The sequence below is a fragment of the Protopterus annectens genome, chromosome 14.part0, assembly GCF_019279795.1.
Source record: "Protopterus annectens isolate FY-2018-M chromosome 14.part0, PAN1.0, whole genome shotgun sequence".
In the NCBI taxonomy this organism is placed as follows: Eukaryota; Metazoa; Chordata; order Ceratodontiformes; family Protopteridae; genus Protopterus; species Protopterus annectens.
The window spans coordinates 941,798,881-941,825,888 of NC_056748.1; the positions used below are offsets into that span (position 1 = coordinate 941,798,881).

Below are 27,008 nucleotides of genomic sequence, written 5' to 3' on the forward strand. Positions count from 1 at the left end.
TACGCTGTAGCTGCATAAGCAAAGAGCTTGTAACTAAACAACTTACATTCATAAATTGTGCTAAAGTATGGAGAGATATGTATAGAAACAACTAAGTCCCTAAACTTCAGCTAGAAGAATAAATTTGCCTTGTGATATTAGTTTTATAGCATATTAACATTTCTATTGCAACAGTAAGATGAAGACATGCATACAATGTACAAGACAATTGTTTACACTGTATAGAAGCATTGATAATAATCACAGTAAGAAGACCCAGCTGGCTTTAGTTAAAAAGTCACATTTAGCTGTCAGATGACTCTTGTTACTTGCAAGTTATGTTACTGTTTTACAGTTGCATTTACCGATATACAACAAGCAGAACCAGCCTTTGGTCAACTGGTGCCCTAGGCGAAAGGTCTCCACAGTGCCCCCCAACACAACCCAGTGCCCCCATCCTGGTCTACCTATGCCATCCAGATTACTGGAAAAGCACCCCTGCTAGAGTGGTGTCTTAGGTGGCTGCCTAGTTGTCCTCTGCCTGAGGCCAGCTATGATAAGAAGTGAGTTTTGAGTCTGCATCTGAAATATTAAGGGATCTCTTTTGCTTTATTTTGCTTGAATGAACTGATAGCAATATACTGAAAACGGTTGTCAGCAGTGGTATCTTTAGTTAGGGCAGTTTCTACAGACATAGCTCTGGGTTTTGAGTCCCTGGAAGGATAGTAGAGAGTGATAAGACTGGTAATCAGGTGATATGCATTCTGGGATAGGATTCTTTGATGTAACATTCACCGGCAGTTCAGGAAGCCTCAGTATCAACACTGTTCAGAGAAGGAAGGACAGATTTTTGATAATAGTCTGTTACAGGGATTCTCAGCAGCAAATCTGACATTACAATGACATTCTAGTTCCAAGTTTTACAGATAGCAATTATATGAAGATGCAGGCATCATCTTTTCAAAGTAGAATCGAGGAAGTAAATTAAATCAGACAACAATGCAATCCATATGGTATCAACAACAAATAGGATTTTTGATGCACTCCAACTATTTTGTTACTTTTACTTGCTGGAAGATGTCAGAAAATGAATTACTTAAAGCTGATGATCACTTTTACACCAAGTTCAGGAAATGATGCTAAAGTTCAGTTTTGGGAAGTTAACTATCTTCAGTTGATGGCAATCAGATGTTATAAACTTTAAAGGAGAGACAGCTCCTCTAGCCAAGATTTAAGGCAATTATCAGCTTATGTCAGAAAGTATGAAAAGTGTTTCAGAGCAATACCGTCCATACATTGTGGCAGTGATGTTTTTTTATTGTTGCTATATATCATTCAGGAAGAAACACAATTTCACTGGATAAAGTATAGACCTCTGCTGGACATAGACCATAATTTTCCCCATAATATGTTTCTGGGCATATTGTGATATCATGATGTGGGCCCAGCAGTCATAAAAAACTGACAGTTTGTTACATAATAGTTTTGGGTTCACAAAGCCTAAATATATTGCCAGAGTTAAAACGATGATTCTTATGGGACACTTGCTGTCCTGTCCCTAGCTCTTAAAAAATAGTCAGTTTGGTGAATGCTGTCTAAGGGCTCTACCATTCTGAAAGAAAAACTGCGATTCCTTGTTTAGATGATAATACCTAGCTGGATAGTTAGCAAGCGGTCTATAAATTAGTCCCTCAAGTGCACTGGCAAAGGGCTAAGCTATGAAATTATGCAATAGTTGCTGAACAAATCTATAAAGCATCATTCAAAGAGAAGGATGCCGTGGAGGCTTCTTATAGGACTGGGTATTTTTTTTTTTAGGCACAGGCATTTTATATGCCTTGGTGGAATCATTTCTGTTGCTTTAGATCAAAAGCTTTGACAGCACCTAAAAGAGGCTATGTCAAGCTGGTCTTACAGCTGATTGTTTTTTTCAAATGAGCACTTTTTTTAATCTAAGCACATAGGTATTTATTAGTTTGTTTACTGGACTAATGGGGTGATGCAAAAAGTATCCATTTTAACCACAACCTGGGAGTTACAGCTAAAAACTGAGAATAACATAGATTATTATCAGGTCTCCGACCATAACTGACCTACTGCATGTTCAAGACATGGATGCCGAGAATTTTACCTTGAGAGTGACGCTCAAGAGTTGAATTCTGGCAACCATGTCAAGAAGACATAATTAATATAGTTTATGATCAGAGACCCAATCATAATTCTTTGTAGTGCATGGAGCATTATCTGTTCCATGTACTACTGGTTACTGGAAAAGAAAAATACCTAAGTATGCTGCCATCTTTCAAAGTCATAAAGCATTTAGCGAGTGGAGTCAGGACAGTAACAAGAACATCTATCAGCATTCATTACACTGAATGGCATCACCGTAACAATACAGCAACAGAAAATAGATATCTTCCGATATTAACAGATGCTTTCACACTGTTTCATCTTTTTCCCATTTTTCATTCATGGTTGTGGTGTATCTGTTCACCCTGCACTGGTGAAAGTGACACTGAAAGTGTGTCCTGGTCTGGTTTATTAGTTTTGTAACTAAATTAAGTAGGAAATCAGGTTCTTGAAAGATTTATTTTCTTGTAGCATCAGTGAAAGTCATTTGTTTTGAAATTCTTCTAAACTACAAAACAAGGAATTTTTACTGCTGTTATAAAGGAAAAAATAAAAAAGATGGAACCATGACATAAAATAAGGATCTTTATCACAAATACAAAATGAAAGATGGAACCTGGCACTTTTTCAAGCTTGAGAAACGTTGGGCTGTATTTTTTTACTGTAACTAGTACCTTACATCATTTACATGCTTTCTCCTAATTATGGTCATACTATAACACTAATTAGGGTAAACACAATGTCAGAAAATAAATTAATTAATGATTTTTTTTATTCCATTTTTTTTAAACTGAGAAACAGGAATTTGACCATGTGTCCTGCTTTCTGCTATATCACCCAACATTTCTTTTGTGGCTCTGTATATGATTATAGAACAATACTTTTTTTTTATTGAAATTTGTCAATGAAGCCAGTCCTGAAGAAAAAAATACATGAAATGCAAGTTCGGTAATTGTTTTCTCTATAAATTCATCGTTTGTACATGACTTTGTAAGGGAAATCAGTGAAGCAGTATTCTGTGATTTTTACTTTGCATATATTTAATATATTATTTCAGGACTTGGTGCATTTAGGTATGCCCAATGGGAGCAAAGGAGATCTTGTGGAACAAAATTAAAATTGCTACAGTTTTCCCCAGAGGAAGACAAGCATAACTGGTTCAGGATACTTGGTGGATACGTACATTATGCTGCTAGGTGGTGGAGACAGCACACAGAAAGAAAGAAAGACAGCTGCTTTTAATTCTGTAACTGTCATTTTCTGGTCAGTACAGGCAGGTTTTACTGCCAAGCATAATACCTGATCTTAACAACTGAAGCAGGGATCCTTAATTGTTAAGATCGAGTATTGCACTAGAAAAGTGCTTAACTGGTTTGCCATTTTTGCAATACTGGAATGTGACCATGGTGCTTTGTGCACTACAATAGTAAAATCTGCATGCAAAACAGAAGAAAACATTTACAGTTAAAAACAGAGATAATCAGTAATTTGAAATATGAAGTGGACAGATGTGTATAAATAACAAGGAGACTGTATTAAGTACAACATAGCCTTAATGACATAGGTTTGCTGCAAAGTTATTTTATACAGCCTTTGCAGTTCAGAGAAAGAATGTTTATTGGGACATTGTAAAACAGTTTGAAAAGGATTGTAAAAGAGATGGAAAGTAAAACTGGGGATGTTGACACTGGAGGTAAAGATGTGAGTAGAATTTATTTGGACATGTGCATTGCATCTTTGGGAAATGAGATGTCCATTGTTAAGGCAGTCACATTTCTGTTGTTGTGTTAATCTTTGTATACATTGATGTCTGTAGTTGTGGAGATTGTATTTGTCAGTAATATCTGGGGGAAAGACTGCCACAGTTTTGGGCCAAGGACAGAGAAGCTGTGGTCAGTGCTGTGTAGCGCGTTAAGGGGGTTTGTAGTTTGGTGACACCTATGCTTTGGCTTTTGATGTTATATGTGTGGGTGGTTGTGAGTTTGGAAAGTATGAAGTCAATAAAAAGGTTGGTTCTTACATGAACTGGTGACCAATTTGCTTTGGAGAAAGTATGTCAGTGATGTTTATTTCTGGTTGAGTTAATGATAAATCTCCACATTTTATTTGAAACTGTTTGTAAGGTTGTGCTGCTTTTGGCAGAAGAGGAAGCAAATAGAGGTACACCATACTGAAGATGGGCCAGCAAGATTAGTTTGCCAGTGACTTCCTGGTTGGTATAGACAGGAACTGAAAATTTTTTCTGTTCCAGAGTAGAAGAAAAGTAATCTTGGATCGGAGTTTTAGTATGTTTTCTTGCGATTCACTTCTTAATTTCAAAATATCAAAATCCCAAGGTTCAGAATATCGAATTCAGAACATCAAGATCTTGGAATCTCGAAATTAAGAAACCCACCCCCAAAAAACAGTCAACACATCACAACATGTTTTTGCACCCCCCACAACCCCCACTACTTGAATATATCAACTGAGATCGCACTACAATGAGGAAAAGGGAAATCTCCAATTCCACGCTGTGTGCTGATCTCCATTCAGGATTTTGAAATTTTAAAACTTCGATCATATGATCTTCGATCATATGAATTTCGAAGTTTTAAGCTTTGAAATTCTGTAGGGGAGCCGTTTTTTTATATCTGAGGGACACTTCAAGCCAAATGCCCAGGTATCTAAATAAAGTGGTTTTTTTCATTGTTGTCATGTTACTCTATGGTAACTATGGTGAGGGAGGTGGGTGCATTACAGAGCCTTTTCTTAGTGCCAGAGTACATGGGCTTCATTTTCTGGGGGTTGAGCAGAAGTATTTTGGATGGAGAACACTTGTTTAGGATCAGTAGCTCTTGTAGTAATCTTTGGATGACATGGTATGTAGGGTTTGATCTATAGATGACCATGCCATTGGCATATAGTAGAAGTTGCAGTGGGGCAGAGTCAGTGGTTATTTATTTATGTAGATAGAGGACAGTAGTGGAGCAAGTGTAGATCCTTTTGGGACTCCTGAGTAAGTGGCTGCTGTGCCAGATAGAGATGGAGCCATTTGTTAGAAAGGAAATCTTTGAACCAGTCATTAGCTTGTGAACTGAGGCTGATACTGAGTATGTGATTTAGTAAAATTCCATGGCTGATCATGTTAAAGGCTCTTTTAGGTCAGTGAACATAACTATGGTTAGATTTCATTTTCCCATGTTCACTTGGTCAGGGCACATATGGTTAGGAGTTAGATTTCATCTGCCCATGCTAATGTGGTCAGTGAACATGGGGTTGAGGGTTTGATTTCCTCTGCCCATGTCCATGCGGTTAGTGAACATGGGGTTGAGGGTTAACTTCCTCTGCCCATTTCCATGTGGTTAATGAACATGGGGCTGAGGGTTTTATTTCCTCTGCCCATGTCCATGTGGTTAGTTAACATAGGGTTGTGGGTTTTATTTCCTCTGCCCATGTCCATGTGGTTAGTGAACATGGGGTTGAGGGTTAGATTTCCTCTGCCATGTCCATGTGGTTAGTGAGCATTTGGTTGGGGGTTTTATTTCTTCTGCCTATGTCCATGTAGTTAGTGAACATGAGGATGAGGGTTTTATTTCCTCTGCCCTTGTCCATGTGGTTAGTGAACATGAGGTTGTGGAATTTATTTTCTCAGCCTATGTCCACGTGGTTGGTGAGCATGGGGTTGAAGGGTTAGATTTCCTTTGCCCATGTTCATGTGCATGTCATCCTTAAGGGTACAGACAGCAGTCCTCCTTGTAGGTTTACTGTATATCTTTTATAAGGGAGAGCAAGCAATGGATTACTTTGAATTGATACAGATTCAGCCAACAGGAAGACATTTGTTTTAAAATATTTATGAATAGGTTTCTCTCTCTCTTTAACTTCATGGATTTACTTACAAATATTATTACTAACATTTTTATTTGCACAATTCTTTATTACTGTATAATAAGAGAGGTTAGAGTTAAGCCAGAATTTTGTTATAGCAAATACAGGATTCTACAAGCTTACTTCAGCTTCTAGACAATGTACTTGGTTATTTTCAAAGATTTAGATGTTCAGTTATTTGAACTTAAAGCTTTTTATAGAGGATCAGTACACATTTTAGGAGGTGTTATTGTGAGGTGCTTATTGCCCTACAGATAGGACAAGAGTTTGATGGCTATGCAGAAAAAATATAATTTGTCCTTTAGTGTAAGCTTAAGGCAAATTATTTCTCATTATTTTAAAGAATGGTATGTGGGTTTTATGTTATTGAAAAGGCTAGGGTAAGGCAGAAATATTTGTTAAGAAAAACAAAAGGAAAAGTCTCTTTGTTCGTAGTAATTCACTGTTCTATTCCTGTAGGTATTTTTTGAGCAGACCACTAACCAGAGCAGAATGTATACATTCTCAAAATCAGGCAATGAAAACATGAAGCAATCATTCTTTGAGTCTTAAGTTGTCCATTTTATTCAAAGTAATGAGTGCTTTTGTTTCCAGTTTTGTATTGCTCATCTCCACTGGAGCATCATCTGATCAAAAAAAAAAAAAAAAAAAAAATATATATATATATATATATATATATATATATATATATGTATATACACACACGCCCACATATATATGTGATATGTGTGTGGATGTGCATATATATATATATATATATATATATATATATATATATATATACGCATACACACACACACACACACACACATACACACACACACACACACACACACACACACACACACATATATATATATATATATATATATATACACACACACACACACACACACACACACACACACACACACACACACACACACACTCACAGAGCTGTAGGTAGTGAATCTGATACTCCCTTCACAGCCTCCCCTAAAAAAAGCTGGTACTGCACTGGAATAAGGGAGTATGGGATTGGCATAATGGTTATAGTCATTACCTCACAGATATAAGGTACAGGGTTTGATTTTGATATCTGGTTATTGGCTAAGGTTGTAATATTCTGCAGACTGACAGCCTAGTATTTTCCTACGAACCAATGAAACATCCAGTCGGCACTTGCTGATTGTACCCCTATTGCCTTGTGTCCAGTATTGCTGCCCTTGTTGCACCACCCTAGCTATGCTTCTGTGCACGTGCTCATACACACACACATGCATGTGTGCACAGACACCTACACACCTTTTACATCTTTGCAGGCAACTTAAAGGCTCTCCATTTCACCTAGAGACGTGTTTAAGATATGAAATGTCTCTGTTGGCCCTCAGAAAATCCCACATGGACACAAGGAGGTGGGAAATCATCTGGAAAACTATGTATTGTGAGAGCTGCCTATTACAAATGTGAAGCTTGAATAATGAAGACATATTAAAACTAAATCCAGAAAACTACAAAAAACTTGAACTTCACTGTTTTAAATGAGAAACAAAACCAATTTCAGACTGCAGCATTCTTTCAGCAAAAGGAGGCTGGCCCACGGACTGGGGAATGCATGAGGTGTACCAAGTCACCGACTGGTGATAGCCTTTATAAAGCAAATGCAAAGGAGCATGCACTTGTGTGAAGGGAAGGCAGAGTGGCTCCTGCAGTGACCACCCACCCCCACTCAAAAGAAGAGGTTAGACCAATAACAACAAATCTCATTGGCAGGATAGTTATGAGGACACAAGCACCATTTGTGGTGTGGTTTCCTAACTGATTACCCTCTAGATGGGTCTGAAAAATGCACTCAAGTCTTATGTGGAACTTGGCATACTTCTTAACTGTCCAGATTTTTGCCTCATATTTTTGGTCTGTTCTTCATAAAATCTATGGTTTCCTGGCAAATCTTTGAGGATTGAAATAATGATATACATTTAAGTTTCAGGCTTCATATCCATCAGAAAATACATGTTAATGCCAAACCTTTTGGTATATAAACTTTCAAAGATTATAATAACAATATTTGTCCCAGTCCCCTTCAATAAAACACATCACACCAAATGACATTTGACGACATTTATTAAATTTCCATAACAGCTTTGATCACCAACTTTATTAATTACAACTATTCATGATATAACTGATTCTAAATACAGCATAACATCCTTGTAATGTTAACCAGGGCAGCGTACCTACTCACCCTGCCCCAGTAAGCAGTGTCTATACCTCTACTCACTTACTTTACTTATGAAGCAGCGTCCCATCTCACGTCATACATCATTCATTGTAATGTTAATCAGGGCAGCGTACCTACTCACCCTGCTCAACAAACAGAGTCCATACCTCTGCTCACTTACTTTACTTATGAAGCAGCGTCCCAACTCACTTCATACACCATCCATTGAATTACCTTCCACCAAATAAGCACCATCCTTACCTCAACTTGCTTAACTATTCAGCAAGCTTCCTCCAGCTACTCATTTCCTTTCCCCAGATCCTTGGAATGAACATCCAGAGGGGGAATAGAAGAGGGCAAGCCTATCCCTCTTCTCCGCCAACCAGCCTGACCAGGCTGTTCCCCCTTCCTTCTACCCAAAGTTATTCAATCCACTTCCCATAAAGGGAAGGGTCAAGCCAAACATCATTTAGTGTACCCATCATCTGTGAAGCAACTTAGAATCCCGTCAAACCCCTTTCCCATACCATCATTGCAACATGCTCTAATGAAACTAAATAAAGTCGGATTACTGTGACCCCACTGTAACACCGGAACATCCACACTAAGAGAACACATACCCTTTTAGCCCACTGCCTCCAAAGCTGAGATCATGGCTCAACATGAATGTATTGACAGCCTATGGCCGCAACAAACCACAAACTATAACCCCTTGGACTCAAGACGGCACCCAGTCAAACTAGTAGCGAGTCTCACACCCAAGAACCTGTTAACAGTAGCATATCACCTTAGCCCACACACTACCCAGTTCTATATGTGCAACAACTCCATTACCATAGGGAACAGTCCTTAATTCCAACTTTAATGTCCTACCTTAGCTGGCAGAAAACCAGCACCCCTTGACCTCGTTCCCGAAACCCGCCTATGCTCAGCAATGAAATACTCTACATATCCAGCAATAACCCCCCAATTCATTCATTACCAAACCATTCCTAACCCCTGTTTGGCCCTGTCCTTTGCCTTGGAGAGCTCTTTCCTTATCTTAGCTATACCACTAGTAGGCAATTAAGAACGGTCCTACAGCAGCCTTATTCTGCAATCAAGCTTCCTTTAAACCTTCTAACTCCCCTGTAACAACGCACCCAGTTTTAAAAACCACCCCACCAACAGCCTACCTACCCTGCTTTTAAAACTCTACTCACGAAATTGACCCAACACCAAGTAAAATGATCCTTGTGGTATTCTGTAAAACCTTAACCTGTTATGTAACATTAACACTACCTACTCAAGGGACAAATTTGTCACCCCAAAGACACCACCCATTAGGAACAAACTCCAGTATCCTATCAAACACCTCATTGGTCCTCCCTTAAATATGGTTCAACCACTGAATGAGTAAATACAACCATCCCAAGGATCTTAAGAAAGGAACAAACTCCAGTATCCTATCAAACACCCCATTGGTCCTTCCCTAAATACAGATACAACCAGCCCAAGGATCTTAAGAAAGCAAGGGTTGAAACTCACTGGCTTGCCAGAGCCATAGGGGTTTAGCCTAATAAGCCCTGTGCTCCTATGAATGTTGTGACTACTCATCCCGTGGGATCCCCACACTCCCCATAACTGTCCCCACCCAATACCCCCTTAGCCACCCCTACCTACCTACCTCTTCCTTACTTGACCTCTATACCAATGCAATAATCAGCTCCCACTAATTGAACACAGAGCTCTAATATGTCTTAATAAGGTGATTACTCAGACCCACTTTGAGCCCCAATCAGGTGGCAAAACATCCGACCTATCAAAAACGTTACCTTTCAGATACCATTTCAAGCCACCGCATGATGCCTTCTGCCCTTCAGCAATTTCAGTCAATAACTGGTGCAATCTTGAGCGCCCCATGTGTAGTATCTTTGCTTGCCACTGCTTTCATTATCTTCGAATTCACTGTGCATCACTTCCCCTGGTACTCGGCACCTCACCACCTAGTGCTCCATCAGCCGACACATCCCAGCTTCCTCTCACCTCTCGAATCCAATTCCTTCAACCCACAACAAGCTCATTCTGGGCATCCACATCTGTATGACACTTCCATCTACAAAGAAAAGGACAAAGTAAATCCTCTAAAATGGACAGATAAGTGTCCAGCTTATACCCACCTATTCCAAAGTATAACAGCAGCATTCCGAAACCCCATCTGTAAGAAAGAAGAGACATGTAAATTATATAAAATACATAACACACATTTTGAGGCATCTTCAAAAACAACCTATCCAGCCAACCAGGGAGAGACTGTACCACCGCCCCACACACTTATGACAACGCAGCCATAACTGAAGCTATGCTTCCAATAGACCTATCCAACACCCACTATAAATTTAACTGCTAGTTGAGTATATTACAACTAAACCCCCACACCTAAAGGGACCTATCAATATCCACAACCAGGGTAACCTTGCAATTCCATAACACTTCCCTTAGCACACTGCATAAGCCAAATTAACTTATATTGCAAAACCATCTACCTAGTACTTAACCTCCCGTCTCCAGTTAATTGAGATTTGAAAAGCTCATTTTCTATTCTGCTCCAAATGACTGTTTGAGATGTAGTATAACTATATACTGCAATTCTATGAACATATGTACCCCCACTTGGTTAAATCCATCCTGCACAATTCTATGAAGATATGTACCTCCCACTTGGTTAAATCCATCCTGCACATACATCACTAGCATCTGAAGTCTGAAACCAAAATGTACATAGTTACTTAGTGACTTTAATCCTCCACCTGCCAAAAACCTAGAGATTTATGAGGAAAAGACCAAAGTATGAGCCGAAAATCTGGACATTTTGGTAAACTGCCCGGCTGAAATGTATGCCCAATGTCAGCCAACAGAAACCCACTAATGGCAACCACCCAGTGGAGGTAACCTTTCCCTGCCCAATAAGGCTGCACCGACCCATATCACAAACACCTACACCCATGGAGACAAGACTCCCAGATGCAATAAAGTCACCATTTTTTTCCTTTCCCCTCCCCTTCCCCACCCTTTATATACAGTGCTCCCTTATTTGCCATTCTACCCTTGTCTGCAACCCTCCCAATTCCCCCAACCCCCCAGTGCAGGTCAACTGAGAGAAAATTGACTGTCCTACCTACCAGTCTCCTGCTACTTCCAAAAGGCCAGAGCAAAATAATCCATCAAGCCATAACCTGCCCTAATAATGACTGCTAGGGACCTCTTTCCCTTTTTTTACCCCTCAATATATAGATGTGTGCACTATAAATAATCCCATGCATGCAGGTACTAAGACTCCAAGGTAATGCAAAGGGGGCCTGAAAGCCCACGAACAGTTATGGTGCCTTACCACCACACTGTGACAAAGCCCCATGAAAGCCACTGCCATATCACAACCCAGCTCAAGAAGTCAAAACCACATCCACCCACCATGCATTCCACAAATGGTTCAATTAGCACAATACATACGTGGAAAGCACCCATGCCAGACTGCCCGTGAAACTCACAATGGAACCAAAAGCAAAACCGCCACCAATGAGCTACAGAGAAAGAAAACCTCAAAACCATCACAATCCCACACAGTAAACAAAGAAAGCATCATTAACTTTAACCACAGCCCTAACTCAAAGCAGGCATGTATCCATATCACTACCCACCAACGAGTTAAGAGACCGATGAACAGTATTGGTAAGTAAGCAGCAGTAAAAAAAAAAAAAAATAAAATAAAAAAAATATTGCCGTTATGAAGGAGGGATCCTCTGCTCTGCCACTCAACATCTGCTTCTTTCTCCAACATTTACTTAAACCATAGTGTGCTGCATTTTATGACGAACGGACCATATATGAGGCTCAGAACTGTACAGTCTGTGAAAATCTGAACCATCAAGGGGAATGCTCCTGCAGCTTCCCAACAAATTTGGGATCTCCAACCTCCAGCCAATTCCCCCCAGAAAATTACCTCTGGACAATTTGGTGAAACTCAAAGACAACCAACTGATGGCCATGTTGCCGCCAAACAAAATTCCCCCTCTAGCACAAACCAGTCCTTTGCAATAACCAAAAACTTCGGCACTCTGACAACAGACCGCAACATCCAATCACCAACTGCCTCTCCTTGAAACAAGCCTTATACTCTTATCAGTTGCAACTCACAGACAGAAGGAGTTCGATCCTGTTGCTAAACTTAAATTAACTGCAACGGATGTCTTAAACTGACACCTTACCTCCCTCACCTCTCCATCCTCTTTAGATGGAATAAAGTTGGGAACACCACTGCGACTACTCCTCCAAGTCCAGTATTCAAGTAAGAGGGTTTTTTTTTTTTGGAGACGGATCCATACCATCAGATCCATCAGATGCACAGACTGACAGGAAGATGGCACAAAGGCCCACACCAAGGAAGAACACTGCCGCTCCACCTGTAACTGCAAAGCACGCAACAAAGTGGGCAGAACTCACCACGTATGCGCCGCCTGCAACAGCCATTTGTGAGCAACTCGAGCATCTGATTGGAGACATTGCAACCATCTTTGTAAAGCCCAATCCCACGAAAGGAAATCATTTCATATTCGAAAAGCAACTGTGCCAATTTGGGTAGGAACAGGTAGGATAACACTCTACAACATCCATTTATCTCTCCTGTACCTTCCACTGTCACTGAACAAGAAACGGAAAGGACTTGTACTTGTGGTAACAACCGCAAAAGCTCCCTCACACTTTAACTTTATCCATTATTTTTTTATATGCATGACACCAGTTTGCCCTTCACGAGATTAATAGGGATTATAGCAACTCAGGCTGTCCACGCTTCACTAAATGCCGACACAGAAGCTGATGTACCTCCACAAGTAATACACCCCCACCCCACAAACATAATTACCACGAGCAAAAGGGTCTGCCTCAGGAGCTCTAAATGCATAAATAATGCTACCACAAGGTCTTCCCTCCACCCCTACAACCTGCTTCAATAACAGTTTCCAGACTTGGCTAAACGAGACAAAAAAAAAAAATATATATATATATATATATATATATATATATATACATATACGTATATATATATATATATATATATATATATATATATATATATATACATATCTAACCTACACCCCTAGTATGCCCTTAGTACTCACCTCCTCAAGCTCACCACCAAACCAAGGCCTACCTGACCAATGAACTTACAGGTCGTCACAGACATGAGCCTGCAATGTAGCAAGTTCATGCCAAAATGTGATTGCTTCACCCAACTACACTAGACTAAACCTCTTAAGCCCCTCCCTATCATTATCTCATTTCCTCCCAACCATCCCTGCCTCCACTTAACCTTTTCACCTCCCCAACCCACTTAACTCTCCCTAATATTAACCTAGCCCCCCCCCCCCATGAAGATGTCTCGGGACAACTTAGTTTGTTGCCAAACTTCATTTACAAATTGTCCATATTGTGGGGTCTATGTCCTCCAATTATGTTTGGCTTTGTCCAGATTTCATGTGCTTACATGTTGAGAGGTACAAACATGCACTTAAGACACCAGATTTATTTCCATTTGTTTACCAGGAAAGTGTTAATGGGAAAAAATTAGCAGTGGTCCTGGGAGAAAAGCTCGACACAAAAATTACACAATGTCTTACATTAATTGTTTGTTTTTTATTTGTGTCTTTCGACTTTTCCCGGTTAGGGCTCGCCACAGCGGAACTCCAGTCCGCTAATGATTGGTAGTGGATTTTTACGTACCGGGTTACCATCCCTGACGCACAACCTTCAATGAAGGCACGCCCCATTCACGTATGCCTCCACACAGAAGATGCTCTAGCCGAGAATCGAACGGGACAACGTCTTGCTATGAGGCTACAAAGCCTAAAAGTCACATACAACAATTGCATTACAGAAACATAGGATTAAACAAAAAAAAATTCAGTGATGTATGTGAACACAATTCAAATCCTGCAGTACTGTGAAGAACATACATTGGATAAGCATACGTTTCTTTACAACACAGTAGTAGATATTTGTGAGTAATAAAACTGAGTACTTTGATTTGATGTTAAAGATAAAGTTGTGGTGGAAAGGGAGAGAGTTATGCAGATAGATATGGTTAAATGAGAAAGTGGTATAGCAACTGATTAGTACTTATAAACTTTCAAGTGTGAGAAATGATATAAAACAGACTTGTAGTTTGAAACATAATGAAGGTTATGAGGGAGAAAATTGCATATAGTAGCATTAGCATGCAGTGATGTAGTAAGTCATAATTTAAATATTAATTTTTGTTGCTTCCAGTTATGGTATTAATTCATTGCAGATAAAAACTGATAACCGTTTTTTTATTGGAGGGGAGCACACTGCACCTCCTGTGAGGAGGCTGTGCTTCCCACACCTTTTGAAAAGATATTTTAAATCCCAAATTGCATAGCCATGTTTTGATGTATAGATTTCTTTGGATTCCTTTCCCTTGTAACTGTGCAAGTTTAGCTGCCTTGAAAATATGATATAAAACAAATACTTCAGTCTTTCAGTCTGAAAATACAGAGTATATCAGGTTGCTAAAACAAGAGCAAAAACAAGCTAGTTCACACAATTGTTTTTAAAATACAAAAGCACAACATATGTATTTATAACTAAAAAGAGTTGCTAAAGCAATAACTTAAAAAAACTGACAACGAAGCCCCAAAGTTATACCTTCTTTCCTTTTTTCTTTCTCAAAATGTTTTTTTATTTTTCAAATACATTTGAATGAATTCTATAGTATTTATACATAGCATCTTAAATAATTATGTACACTATTTACATTAGCCTGACACTATAACAGATCTTAATGTATACAGTTACTTTGTAAGTGTGTCCAATTCATTATCAGAGTGTCTGATCAATTATTGTATAGTGTCAATCAATGATAAGACTTTTCCCCAAGGGTTGTTGATAAGTTAATTTTAATTTCCAGTAATGCTGTGGTCTTCAGTAGGCTGTAGAAGTCTTCCAAAATTGGTATTGTGTTTGTATTCCATCTTCTTGTTATACACTTCCTTAAAATTGCAAGTATAGTCCATACAAGATACATATAATCCAAAACCACGGAAACAGTCCTTCAACAGTCGAACACAAAGATTTTATTCACCAATGCAATATTGTACACGAATAAAACGTAAACGCTTTTAAAAAATCAGTATGCATTTTCGTCCACATAAAACTGTAAGACTTCATCAGACAACCATTCATTTTGAAAAACACATTTTATACACTCATATGGTTGAAACCAACCAATAAAACCCATTGCTTAATAATCCCATTAACTAATTAATGAAAAATGGCTCATAAAAACTGATTGAAAAGATAAAACCACTTTGATGCTCATCACAATAAATACACAGTTCATTATGTTTAATATGTTTAAAACCCATTTGTTTGTAATAGTACTAAGCATTTAAAACTGTAAAAGGAATCAATAAATATTTAAATAAATAGTTAAAATCTTGTTGTTCAATAAATACTTCTTTTCCTTTATTCTAACTTACTAAAAAAGTCATGGTTAAAATAGCACCATCTGCTGTTCTTACTAGGCTATTACTAGAATTCATCTAAATTCTAGCTGCTCTTAATTTTAGTACTGAACTTAAAGATATGTGATCATTCAGCCCTGGACTGCTTGTTGCTTCCAAAAATATCTGCCACCACAGCTCTTTGGATTCTAGTCTTTCCTCCCACAGGCCTCCCCTTGTTTCCTTTTTAACCTGTTCTGCCACAAAGAAAGAAAAACTAGAATTCTCACAAACTAAGGTATGCTTGTATAAAGCATTTGTTTCTTTTTTCTTTGATATTTCGTAGATGTGTTCATAGATTCTCTTCCTCAATGCTCTTTCTGTTTTTCCTACATAGTAGGAATTGCATTGTGAACACAGAGCTACGTATACCACACCTTGAGAATCACAGTTGAAGTGACCTGTTGCATTTATATTGCAATCCCTTGCTGTTATGGCAACCATAGCCTTATTACTAATGTATGGACATTGATTGCAATGACCACACTGGTATGTTCCGTACCTTATATCAGGTAAGGCCATATTGGAAGAGTCTTCTCTAGTATTCCATTTGTTGTGTTCTAACAACTTTTTTATACTTCTGCCATTTTTATAAACTATTTTTGGCATATCTTTATTAATATTCTGAAGATCAGAAAAGGAAATGAAATTGGTCCATTCCCTCTGAAAAATCTTTTTCACTTCAGTATTGAATGAATTAAATTCCATAACCAAAGCTGATTTGTACTGACATTCCTCCGTATCCCTAATATTATTCATTTTCTCCTGGGGTGGAATATTAAAATCTGAACAGATAAGTCCTATGCCCTTAATTGGCTTGAATTTTGTAGGTCTGTTAAGTTCCACTTCCTTTCTAATATTGGAGATGAATTCTTGTGGATAGCCCCTAGCTACAAACATTCCTTCTAGTGTGTTGCATTCCTTAACAAAATCCTCATTTTTACTAGTCATGCGACACCCCCTCACAAATTGTCCTTTAACAATGTTCCTTTTGCAGTGTGGGGGGTGTGCACTAGTGAAATGTAAAAAAGAATTGCAGAAGGTGCTTTTTCTAAAAACCTTAGTTTCAAAGTCTGTATTGTTCCCATTCTTATATATTTCCACATCTAAGTATTGCAATCTGTCAGGGGACATAGTGTATGTAAATTTTAAAAAGTTGGTGGTGTTCTGAAGATAAGTAAAAAACTCTAAAAATTTCTCGACACCCCCTTCCAAAAAATGACTATATCATCTAAAAAGCGCCTATAAAGCATCCAATATTGCTCATAACCAGAATTAAGAACAAAATTGGATTCCCATGCTGCTAATACAATGTTAGCATAAGTGGGTGCGCAAGCCGCACCCATTGCTACACCACTTATTTGTTGATAGTATTCATCATTGAATCCAATAAAATTGTTCCTTAGTACAACTTCAACTAATTCAACTACTGCTACTTTCTCTAAATGTGTAAGTTTATTGTCTAAAAATACCATGTCTTCAAAAAACCTCATCCCTTCATCATGAGGTATACATGAAAATAAGTCTATGACGTCTATTGTCACAAAAAGTAGGTCATTAGTTAATAATTCAGGATTAATGTTCCTCAATAGGTCCCAAGAATCCTTAAGAATGTATTTGTTGGTATTACACATATGTTTTGTTGTAATGTCCACATATTTGGCCATGGGGAGAGTCTTGGAGCCATCAGTTGCCACTATAGGTCTCAAGGGGGGGTCCCTAACATTTTTATGTACCTTCGGTATACCAAAAATAATGGGTATCCTCGGTTTCGGTACATAAAGAAATTAATGCAATTTCACGTCAATAGTGCCCTCCATAAGCATATTGTTTAAAGTGTTGTCTATTTTCTGGTATGCCAAAAAAACCTCATTCTGAGAAACTATCCTGTATTTGTTGTCATCACCTAGGATGGTATTCATTTTTCCATCATAGATAATATTTTCCATGATGACCACCCCTCCCCCCTTATCAGGTTTCATAATCCTTATTTGATTGTTCTGTCTTAACTCATTCAACATCTTAGATTCTTCTTCCGTTATATTATTCTCTTTAATACTGAATTTAAATTCTTTTCTGATTTTCTTTTCCAGAACGGAGTCCAAATTTCTTATTTGGGGGTAATATGGGGGATTAAATGTACTTTTTCTAGTTAATACTTGTTGCTGGGAACCAAGGTCCAATCCCCTGGGGGGGTAATGTGACTTGTAGGTTCACTTTTCTCAAAAACAATTTCATATCTATTATGGTTTGAACTATGTCACCTTTAGTATTAGGAATATATTTAAAACCTTTACTAAGAACATCAAAGTGAATTTTATTAATGGAAATATTGCTAAAATTATAAATAGAGAAATTATTTAATGAATAAGTAGTACCTGTTTGTAATATTCCTTCATCCAACCCATGACGTACTACAGGTTGGGGTACAAGGGTCATATTCTGAGTAGGGGAAGAAATAGGGGTTGGGGTAAGGGAGCATATAGAATTAACTAATACCTCCCTCTCCCTCTTCTCCCTCCCCTCTGCTGAAAATTTTGAAAGCGTTTATTAATACCTTGTTGCGGTGTTTCATTCATTAATGGAGGAAATTCAGAATCATAGTCCATCCTGCCATAAAAATTATTGGAAAAAGCTCTAAAATCATTTCTGTTGTTACCCTTGTTTTTATTATTCACCCTGCCATTGTGATCCCATTTTGCAGAGGGTGACTTTGGGTAACTAACATCATTTTCATAATCTTCAATGTCCCTCCTCAGTTTATTAATCTTTCTTTGTTTAAGTGAAATACATTTGGCATCTATATCTGAGCCTATCCTGTAATATCTTTCTTTTTCACTTCTAATTTCAAATAACATATCATTCTTTTTTTTAAAAAATAATTTTTTATTTTTGTAATGAAACCATGCATACTATGATGATATAAGCAATGAGCGTTACACCAAAAAACACACATAATGGTTTACAGCAATATTAGTACAAAAAAGGGCCAAAAAGGCATGTTTGTAATAAACTTAGAAGGAGTACAATCTCTTGCAGTATACATGGCACACAAACTAACAACTTAACCCAAACTGAACAATATTTACAAAGCTACCAGTACTGAACAGAGAAGGAGGCAACAGTGTCACTATTTATACGGTTAGATAATAGCAGCCCTACTTATGGCTTGTAGTAGGAGAGATAGACCCCTCAAAACACGGGATATGGTATATGGGGAGAGTAGGAAGGTACGAAAAAAGAAAAGGGAAAAGAAAAGAAAAAAAGAGAAAGGACAAAGGGAAGTTTGTAGGATAACCGTATCTTAGTCACATAAGATTACTTCAAACAGGCTTTTCCAAAGTTTACTGAAGTAGGCTCTTTTCTTGGGTCCGTTTATGATGAACTTCTGTGCCGAGATATATTTGGTGGCCATAGCTTTAAATCCCCGCCAACACAATTTGGTGCGATCCAGCCAATTATAGGTAATATAGAGTTTTATGAGGAAACACAGCGTTATTAGGATATGGATATGCAATTTAGGCAGACCATGGGGGGGAATATTTAGAATAGCCGTTTCCCATGAGAGAGTGGAGCTATAGTAACCCATTTTTTTGAGACGCACTTTGAGAGAGCACCAAAGTTTGTGGGAGTTATTGCAGTGCCACATAATATGTAGAAGGTCAGCTTTCGTACCTGAACAGCATGTACATAACGGAGAGCTATTAGAGTTGAATTTGTGGATTCTTGTAGGGGTAAGGTAAGCATTGCTATTCAACATCAGTTGAGTGTAGAGAAATTTCTTGAAGGGAGATAGTTCAATGCTAGTTTTTATGGCTAGTATTTTTTGGTCCTCTGTAATAGGGTGGTTTTGATTGTCCCAATATTTGGAGAATAAGCAGTTTCCTTTGTAGAGTAGTGGGTGTAATAGTTTGTAGGACGAAGAAACTGTTTTATTATTACTAGCCAGTGTATTGATAATTAGATTTAGTTTATCTATTAGCTGTATGTCTGGGGCTGTATTATTGATTTGTGAAGAAATAAGTTCCCTGAGTTGGCGTAGTATTACTGAATACTTGTTGTTAACCTTGAGTGTTAATCGGAGTTCGGCAAGCGACAGGGATTTATGTTTAAGAATATCCCAAACTTTAAGGTCTTTGATGTGGGGGAAGTCAGCAAGATCTATCATCTTATTGTTAATTTTAAGATTTGGGTTGAGGTGTATTGGTTGAAGAAAGGGTAAAATAGATTGAAGATTAATGTCCTTAATCAGCTTTTGAAAGAGTTTTATTTGATATTTCAGTAAAGAGAATAGTTTTAAGCTATTCAGAGAGGTGGATGATAAGAAGGGAATGGCCTTAGGATTAATTTTGTTAGATAGGATATGTTTGTGCCATATCTTTAACCACGCTGGGTTATGGGTTTGGGTTTTGTTGTTCATGTTTACAATGGACCACAGTTTATTAGAGCTAATAATCAGATAATACAGCTGGAGGTGTTGAAGGCCCACCCCACCTTTCTCCTTGGGGAGACTTAGCTTGGAAGAGGAAATCCTGACATTCTTAGGGAACCAGAGAAATTTGATCAGTGTTTTTTCAAACTGTGAAAAAAGGTTGTTGGATATAATTATATTTGTCGCACTAAATTGGTATAGGAGTCTAGGGAGAATATTCATTTTCACAATAGCTACTTTTGAGAGAAATGATAGGTTTAATAACTTCCACCTTTGTAGGTCTTGACAGATGATAGACCATGATTTTAGCAAATTGTTTTGAAGCATAGAGGCTTGGTTGTGTTCAAAGTTGACGCCAAGGTACTTGAGACTGTATGTGATGTGAAAGGGAGATTCAGGGAAAAAGAAAGGTTTATGCGCTTCAGGATTTATTGGGAGAATGTGTGATTTTTTATCATTGACTTGATACCCAGAGGCCTTAGAGAAGGAGGAAATTGCTTTTAATATTTTTGGCAGATCTGTGTTAGGATATTGGAAGTAAAGGTTTAGATCATCAGCGAAGGCCGAAATTGCTACTTGTGTGTTTAGGATTTTGGGAATAGTATGAAATGTATTTTGAGTAAGAAATAGGAAAAAGGTTCAATAAATAGATTGAAGAGGAAGGGGAAAGTGGACAACCTTGCCTTGTGCCATTAGTAATCTGGATAAGATTAGATCTTTTTTTATTTATATAAAGATATGTGCATGAGTTCGAATAAAGAGTTCTGATCATATCTAGGAAGGATGTGGGTATATTAAAATGTGCTAACGTGGAGAAGAGGAATTCCCAGTTTACCCTGTCGAATGCTTTTGATCGTCTAGAGTTAAGGCATATAACGGGTTTTCTCTTTTTGGTAAACTGGATAAGAGAATCTAGTGTTAGTGTATTGTCCCATGTATGTCTATTGGACATGAACCCCGCTTGATCAGGTGATATTAGGTGTGGTAGTACCTGTTTAAGTCTGTTGGCTAAGATGGCAGAGAAGATTTTGATATCAACATTTATAAGTGAGATAGGTCTGTAGTTATGCGGGTCTGTTTTTTCTTTATTGTTTTTAAGTAGTAAGATTGTTTTTGAATTGTTCCAGTGTATGTCAGTAATTCCATGTTTTATGATGAAGTTAAAGACTTCTAGAAGAATAGGGGCAATTTTTGAGTTAAAAGTCTTGAAAAAGTTAGAAGTGAAGCCATCCGGGCCCGGGGATTTGCCTATTTTGAGTTTATTAATAGCGCTTTGAATCTCTCGCATATTAAACGGAGCTGATAGAATGGATATTTGCTCCTGGCTGAGAGATGGGAAGCTGATTGAATTAAGAAATGTATCCATCTGCAGACTAAAATTGTTGTGTCTACTATTGCTATAAATGTCAGAATATATGTCATAGAAAAGCTTAATAATCTCGCAGTCTGTTTTGTATATTTCCTTTATGTTGTAAGATGGAGATTGTTGGAGCGCCGCTATTGTTTTTGAGTATTCTAGACAATGTTCTAGATGGGATTTGTGCCCATTCAGAGTAGGTTGCAATTTGTTTTTGTTCCTGTATCGAGTAGTTGTATAAATGTAGCTCACATAGTTCCTTGTGTGTAATATTGATCAATTCCTCTAGTTTGGAGTCAGGATGTGTTTTAAATTCTCTTTCCAAGGAAGCTAGCCTTAGAGCAAGATCCAATTCTTTCCTTTTATTAAGCTTTTTAAAGAATGTGGTTTTACTAATCAGGTACCCTCTTAATTCAGCCTTGCAAGCCGCCCATTGTATGTCGAGCGCTATCTGAGAACTACCAAACCCTGCGTATAATTCAGACAATGTCCTATCAATTCTCTCTACCACCTCTTTGTGTTTTAATAAGTTGTTGTTAAAGGACCAGTTTACCCGAGGGATGGTATCGGGTGTGAAGGTAATCATAAGGGAGATTTTTGCATGATCCGATAGTAACCTAGGTTCACACCTTAGTGCAATCTTGAATTTAGAGAAGAATTTAGAAATTAAGAAGAAGTCTAAACGTGACCATGATTTGTGGCAGTGGGAGTAGAAAGTGTACATACTGCTTTTAGATAGGTCCGTACCAAAGACAATAGTATCCATGAGATTAAAGTCCACCATTAGTTCTTCCAGGGCAGTAGAGGCTTGATGATTATATGAGGGGGAATTGCTGGTACGGTCTAAACTGGGATTTATGACTGTATTCCAGTCTCCTCCAATAATAAGGAGGTGGTCAGGGAATGAGCTAAGGATATTATAAATTTCCATAATGAAGAAGTGTTGTTGGGTGCATGGACCATATACGTTCAGAAATAAGACGGGTTTAGTAGAATCCGGCACTATGGATGTAAAATAACACCACCTACCAGATTTATCAGACTTGCCGTCTATGATAGTACCCTGGAATTGTCTCTTAATTAGGATTGCTACTCCCTTAGAGTTTGAACTATCGCCCCCCGCTATTATAGTCCTGATCCATTTTTTTTTTAGAAGTTTTTTCCCAGCATTCTTTGGGTAGATGAGTCTCCTGTAAGAAACATATACTGGCCTGAGATTTAAAGAAAAGGTGTAGTATTAGGTTTTTTTTCTCAGCATTCTGTAAGCCTTTAACGTTCCAGCAGTCTATTTGCCAGCTACTGAATTCCTTGGTTTAATTTGTATTATTGAAAGGTGGGATAAGAGGGAGGTTATTGTTATACCTACATATAATAAGGTTTGTTTAGGAGTATTTATTTTTGGGTATAAGAGAGAAAAAAAGGATTGAAATATCTTTAACACTGTCTTTATGAAGAGATTGTCGTTGAGACAAACGGTAGCCCACAACTTCTTCAGACTAACCCCAGTGCCTAACCACCCATACTCCTTGTATGAAGAAGTATATATACACACAAACATTAACCTAAACTTTACTATACATATGTACAAAATATAACTTTTCCAAAACATAACCTACCTAGATTCCTTACTACATCACCCACTGAGCTTCCAAGACTGTAAATTATTTGACATGCAGTTTAAATAACTTGTGGCATGGTCTGTGATAAGGTAGAGTAGTGTAGCGGGTATATATGACAACATGCCATCGCAAGGGTATATACCCTCTGGAGTCCATCGTTTAACAAATATATCTGTGAATTTAGTGACTCACAGCATGCAACAAACACTTTTTAACTTAACAGTGTTATGACTTAGCACAGCTAAGTAATCTAAAAAAAAAGAGACTCTGTCTGGGACAGATGTTTATGTATAGTGCCCTTACTCCACCAGCTATTTATGTTGACATCGAAGCATCCCCCGCATTAACGGAGAGGGAAAAGGAGGGAGATCCATTGCTTCAAGTAGGTAAATTAATTAGCTCGGTAAAAACAGTCTTCTCCCTTGCTGTCAGAGTACATGTCACGTGTACCTAGCCGAATAGATTATGCAGTTACTTGACACAACCCTATAACCTTACGCTCTACAAAGCTTGGTTTACATTTCTTGGGTATAGCACTCTCTCACAGACACCAATCTAGGGTCCGCTTACAATCTTGACCTGTATTACATGCATCATATTGTATTATAGTGATTCCCTTGAGAACAAGGCTCTTAACAGACTCTCAGCCACCTTATAATTAAAATAAATGTAATAATCAGGGACTGACTTAGGATGTGATTGGTATTTTTAGTTGTATTTAGTATTATTGTATGGCTATAGGAAGGAAACTTAAGCAATGATGGCTGTATTTAGTGTAGCAATATTGCTCAGTCTAATAGGGCAACTTTCCGAATAAAGCTTTAGTAGCAAATGACAATGTTTACTTTTATTTTGTAGTGTTTTGCACTTTCCAGCGCGTGGCCCGCATTGCAATAGGCACAATGCATGTTGAATGGCTGAGGAGTTGCAGCCTTCATAAGTGTTGCACGTATATCTAGATTTTACGTGCGCTGCAGTACTAACACCCTTAGAGTAACACTGTACTCCATAGGAGAGGCATTAGGCATCTTAGCGACACCATCGTGATTCTGTTTTTAACACATATGAGGGCTTTCTGAAGAAAGACTGTGGAGCTTCACTGAACTCTACCCGGTTTCCGGAAGTTGACAGTATTGTTTGAGGCGCGAGGAAGCAGAAGCGTTTCAGAGCGGAGGTCCATAGCTGCCCTCAGCGCCTGTCAGCAAGCCTTGCTTTCCGTTTGCCTGATAACGCCGTATTGTTCACTTCACAGTTGCAGGAGGATTGTCGGCGTGATTTTTGGGTTGCAGGGAAGCGTTCAAACATGCTGAACTAGTGAGTTGAGTGTTTGTTTCCTGGGGCGACACGGTCCGTGGGTTGTTGAAAGAGCCCCGTGTATGTTGCAGCAGTATCAGGTGTTGCGGCCAAAGGAGACCCTCTTGGAAACATCCGTGAGAGGATTCGTACCTACGTACACGTGCTTGACTCCAAAAACAAGAGAGGACCTTGAGACTTTTGCCCAGGTAGATGAAGGATTACTTGTTTGCTTAAATTAAAATCGATAGATTTGTTGAGATTTCCATCAGGTTCATGAGAGGCATTGTACTGTTCTGATAACTAGCTATAAGGGGGAGTCGCTAGCTATAATATAGCTTCAGGAGGTGGGAACTTTGTTGAAAGCCTTAATAAAGGCTGTTTTTGCATCATTTTGAGAGATAACCGAGTATCTCACTTCATTGCTGTAAAATATCAGGTTGCAGGGATATCGCATTTGGAAGCATATGTTTCTTTTAATTAAATCTGCGCAAAACGGAGCCAGTTTTTGTCTGTTTTCCTTGATGCTTGCAGGTAGATCTTGAGAAGGTGATTTTGTGCTTGTTCCAGACAAGGGATTTATGTTTTTTTGCTGCATTTAGTATTTTTTGTGTTACTTGGTAGTTGAGCAGCTTGACATAGACTTGACGGGGGTCTGAAGTGTCTTGCCTTCTCCGGATAGCTCTGTGGGCCCTTTCAATGATAATCTCGGGTATCTCACCGTCAATTTGTAATAGAGACTCGAATATTTGCTTTGCGGTAGTAATTAAGTTTTGATTATCATAGCTCTCAGGGATACCTCTAATCAGAATATTGTTTCTCCGACTTCTTGCCTCCAGATCTGTTATTTTCATTTGGAGTTCTGTTATAACTGTGGATTTAGCACCAAGCTCTTCAGTAAGGGTTTGAATTTGAGATTCATTTGTCTGTGTTTTTTGTTCAAGAGTGCCCACTCTTTCAGCAATCTGAGTGACAGATTTACTAATGCTTGAAAGTTGTTCCGAAAAGTTCTGAATGGCTGCATGTATGGGTTGTAGGGCCTGTTTTAATTCATCCATGTGGAAGCCAGAAACCACAGTAATGTCACTAGTGTTTTTGTTAAGTTCCAGATGCTGTTTATTGGTTTTTTGCCTTTTTGAGATATTCTCTTTTTCTGGAGAGAAGATTATCGAAGACTTAGCTTTTGTTGTCTGTGTTTCCATTGTAATAGGGTCATTTGAGGATTTTTGCTGTCTAGCCATGTGGTCTTCAGAGTGCTGCAGTAAATTGAGGCCTTCTGGAACACAGTAAGTACAAGGCTTAGAAAGCTGATATAGGATATACAGTTGATTTAGACTCTTTCTTTATAGCTGCAAGTCCTGAATGATTTAATTTTATGATGCTGTAGTCGATTCCTTTATTCCATAGAACGTCCCTAAGCTTTTGAAAGGTATAAAGACTGAGGAAAGACTAATAAGGTAGGGAGCTCAGTGTAAATGCAGTTCACCAGGCGACCACCATCTTGGAATGAAAAATAACATATCATTCTTAATAAAACCATCTAACACAGTTATTTCTTCTTCTAAATTTTCTAACTTCCTATTGTTCTCCTTTATTATGAGCCTCAAAATATTAATGCCACAATCATTAAAAATACTAATAAGTTCTGTGTGAAATGCGGTACCCGGTTCCACATTGTTAGGGTACTTCCAAACCCTTAAACCCTTAGGTACTATTTTTTGCTTAATGCATTCCAAAAGGTAACAGTTTTCAATGTTCAACATTTTGTGTTTATGCATCAGTCCAGCCAGTTTGTCAAGTTTCAAAGCATAGGAGTCACCATCCACTGGTGCACCATCCTGTGCTCTGTGCATACTCAAATTCGTAGGATTTTTTAACCATTCCTGCACATTAAAATTGTCAAAAGCAGTGGGAACAGTACCTGAGGCTTTTGAGCCTGAACAGTCCTTGTGAGTTCTCCGAATATCATCCATACCCCGACTCTCGTTGACATTGTGCTGTTCGTTAAAAGGTTGTAAAGCCAGAGGTGTATCGGCAGGATTGAAGTCGCTACCATTCGGTTCCGCTTCCTCCATCCGTGCAGGGCTCTGCTCAATGTGATGTCTCTTCCGTTTATGCTTAGAAAGCCCTCCTCCTTCCGTCCCTTCGGACATATCTTCACCTTCATTATGTCTCCGACTCCCAACTAGCACCGAACAGAGCGGGGTAAGGAGCTCAATGAGCTCCGTGAGTTGTCCAATTAGTTTGCGGGTCTGTCCCACTTCTTCCCGGTTCAACGTTGTCGAACTGCTATCCATGAATAGCGCCGTAACAAACCAAAACCACAAATAGGCGCCAAATTCAAAAAAATGAACCAATAATCCAAAACCACGGAAACAGTCCTTCAACAGTCGAACACAAAGATTTTATTCACCAATGCAATATTGTACACGAATAAAACGTAAACGCTTTTAAAAAAATCAGTATGCGTTTTCGTCCACATAAAACTGTAAGACTTCATCAGACAACCATTCATTTTGAAAAACACATTTTATACACTCATATGGTTGAAACCAACCAATAAAACCCA

At 38.4% G+C, this 27,008-nt stretch overlaps 1 protein-coding gene across 2 annotated transcripts in view; it reads right to left on the reverse strand.

Annotated features, from left to right (window-relative positions):
* LOC122789358 (dual specificity phosphatase 29-like) overlaps window positions 1–27,008 on the reverse strand; it is a 337,207-nt gene that overhangs the window by 217,251 nt on the left and 92,948 nt on the right. The window lies entirely within an intron of this gene.